The sequence below is a fragment of the Alligator sinensis genome, unplaced genomic scaffold (genome assembly GCF_000455745.1).
Source record: "Alligator sinensis unplaced genomic scaffold, ASM45574v1 scaffold335_1, whole genome shotgun sequence".
Classification (NCBI taxonomy): domain Eukaryota; kingdom Metazoa; phylum Chordata; order Crocodylia; family Alligatoridae; genus Alligator; species Alligator sinensis.
The window spans coordinates 644,375-648,043 of record NW_005842354.1 but is presented as its reverse complement, the minus strand read 5'-3'; positions in this window follow the sequence as shown (position 1 = coordinate 648,043).

Here is a 3,669-nt window from a genome sequence, read left to right as displayed (position 1 = left end):
CTTCAGGGAGGCAGTACCATGTATTGCAGACGTAGGCAATGCTTTCCTTTGTTAAGATATCAAGACAACAGATTATTTTTATTTATTTTTTTATTAGAAACTTAAAAATGATGAAAGGATTTTCTCACAATACCTGTTTAAAAGAAAAAACGTTATTAGAAAATGTTAAAAAGTATAGTTATTACATGACTTAGTAGAGTTGGAAGACAATACAGGACCTTGTGCATAAGTACATATTTGGTGTATGTTAATGCAATCCAAGATGTGCAGTTTAGCCATACATTCTGGCTGAAACCAAGCATGGAAAAATTCAGCCTAAAAGTAGAATTTCTTCTTTAAAAAGTTACTATTTGGGATCCAATTTTGCCATAATTTCTGGAAGCAGACCCCTCTGCCCACATGGAGCCCACTAATTATTTTTTTTTAATCATTGGGGGTTTAGTTGAGTGGAGAAGGCCTCAATAGCGGGACTTTACCAAGTAATATTAAAGTTATGGAGGAAGGAAGTTACTTTAAAACTTTAATAAGTTGCAACCATTTAACAACAACTTTAATTTTTTTTTGCTTTCCCTTGAGAAAAAGAGGTTTTCCCTGACCAACACTGACTCAGCCTCATCCATTAATTTTTCCAGGTTCTGGAGACAATGATGCACAATACCACTGTGTATTCCAAACAAGTTCAGGGAATGATGAAAAAACACTATAAATTTTGCCTGATAAGTGGGGAAAAAGTGGAGGAATCTTTGTACGTATCCACCATACAGAGCACATCTACACAAGATGCTACTGTGCAGTACCAACAAGCTACTGCAGAGCATCCCGTTGCTACTGCACAGTAGCATTGACGGGCATTAACCGTGATGCAGTGCTACTGTGCAGAAGTGTCTGAAAAACACCATGTGGCAACAGGACTACGCAGTAACAACTGCACAGTCCGCTGCTCATGTAAATGCAGCCACAGAGGCTTTCAACTTCTTAAGCATACTCATTTTTCAAAATCATCACTTTTCCCAGGATCTTTTAACTTCTTTAAATTACATCATTTTCCTGTATAAAAGGAAAGAATTTTGGGGGGTGATATCAGTTATACCTTCTGTTGGGTCAACTGTATGGTTGAGATGAAGTTAGACAAGCTTTGGAATACAAGGCTTTTTTAATTGAGTCTCAAACTCACCCGTACATTTCCAAAGTATGTGGATAATTCCCATTACTTTCTTTGAATTTCTTTCCTGATGCTATCTAGTTCAACTATTTTTATTTTATACTTCCTGAATGCTTTGGGCCTAATTCCTCCTTGATGCAACTCTACTAAAGGTACCTGAAAAACAAACTTGACTCCTTGTTTCTTTCAAAAATGGCTCTGCACAGACGTAGCAGGGGGAGCAAGCATGACAGGTTATTCCATCCACATACCTGAATTTGATTAGCAGAGCTGCCTGCCCTTCTAATTAGCAGCCAGTCTGCTGGTCCCTAACCTGAGATGAGGCTTACGGTTCCCGAAAAGGGAATTGAACATGTGGTCCCCTCCAATAGCCCAACCAGCATTTTTTCCTAGGGCTTAATCCTACAAACCTTATTAATTTCAATTAGATTGTTTGCTTAAGAACTTTCAGAAGTAAGTCTTCTTTTATTTTGTCAGGATAAAACACGCTGCTGGGGTAATAATGGAGAGATGAATCACCCCTCTCTAGCTGAGGCTAAAGCTCACTGAACCCTCTTTTGACCTTCCCCATCATAACCTGCTAGATTCCCTACATATAATGACCCTTTACATTCTCTCTTTTTGAGTCTGCTGGGGTTTGTACAGCAGACAGTACACCTGGCTCAGCAAAATCTAAATCAGATAAACAAACACAGTTCACATATGTAATACACCAAAGGGTGGTTCAGTCCCAAAGAGTAAGAGGTACCATCTTAAAAAAGGCAATTTTGTAAAGCACAACTTGCTTTAGTGGATTAATGTTAATAGGATTTGTTGCAGAAGAGTATTTTAGGGAAGTATTTAAATGGATATGCTGTCTAAATGCAAAGGGCTAAATTAAGGATTTTAAGTCATACAGATATTTAATATAGTATATTTAAGGAATTATCCTTTAAAGCAGTTTTTTCTAGATGATGGGTTATGACCCACTAAGAAATCCTGAAAGGACTGTATAATGGGTGAAAATGTAAAATTTAGCACTCAATACATGCACTTTATTTTCTTGGCCTCTGAAGAAGAGGTATGCAGCGTTAGCTGCAGAAGTTTAAAAGTTCTCATCCCATTTCATCCTTCTGTCTCTCACAGATGGTTATGAGGAAAAGAAGATGTTTCTAACTGCCTGTCCACAGAAAACACTCCTACTTCAATGATCTATCTTCCTTGAATAAAGGCTAAACTTTCATGTTTAACTGTATTCAATTTGTAAATAGATGGAACATTTTAAAGTTTATTTTTGGAAATATAGGTGCTGTATTTGGAGTGTGCATTGTTAAATATTTTTGCTTGCTCATAGTTAGAATTAGAATTCATGAAACAGTCTAGACAGTGGTCAACCATTTAGAAAGCTTGTGAATTCCAACTTAAAAGTATAACTACACCATTGGATGAAGAAAATACATACACAAAACATGTACTTTCACATGTGCTATCATTAAGAAATAAACACAAGAGAGAAGGGCATAATTACTTCTTCTAGCCTAGGGCTATTCCTATGTAGTAAGAATAAAAGAGAAAATGGTTAGGCATTGAAGAGTCGATCTCCATCTTTGTTCAGTGAATTGACTATTGGGAATAAAATACAAGAGAGTTATATTTAGACAAGCCCAAAGATTGCATGATGTTTGGGCATTTTCCCTATGCGAAGACAGTAAATTCATCTTGAAAGCTGCACCACAAAAAAAATTGAATGGTATTCCCTCCCCCCCACCCCCTTTCTCCCCCTTCTCTTTTACATATTACTATTTTTAGCTCTCCCTACCTTCTGTCTCATATATGATGCTACTATTTCTTATTATGTGTAGAGTGCCTAGAATACACTAGCTTTCTAAAAAAAAAAAAGAGCACATGTATGGTCTCTACCAGAGATGGATCTAGAGGGAGTGCAGTTGCATAATCACACACCCTCTTCAATGCATAGCTCACATGCTGGTGGCATCAGTTCCCCACATCTTTAGACACCTGAGTGCCCTGCAGAATCTGAGATGATGCTGCAGCCCCAGATCCATAGAGGGCACCAGTAGGAACAGGCAGGGAGCAAGCACAGGAAGGGGGAACCCACCCACCACCATCACTGCTACTGTCCCTGGCCAGACGCTAGGTTTACCATACATCCGGGTTTTCCTGGATATGTCCTCTTTTTGGGTCCTCCCATCTCCATCTGGGCCATTTTTTAAAACATCAACAAATGTCTGGGATTTTGCTCTGCCTCTGCTCAGCACTGAAGTTGCAAGGAGCTGCTTGATGCTGGGGAGAGAAGGGAGGGGAGGGTGATTAGAGGCAGGGCGCACACAGTGCTGGGGCTGCAGCAGGGAGCTACATGGCCAAGCCAGCAGCACCACCGGTGCCTGTGCTCACAGGAACGGAGCAGCCAGGAGATGCTGCAAGGCTGAGGGGAGCAGGAGCTGCAGGTCAAGAGTGAGGGGCAGCATCAGGACTGGGGGTGCTGTGGCTTAGGAATGAGGGGCAGG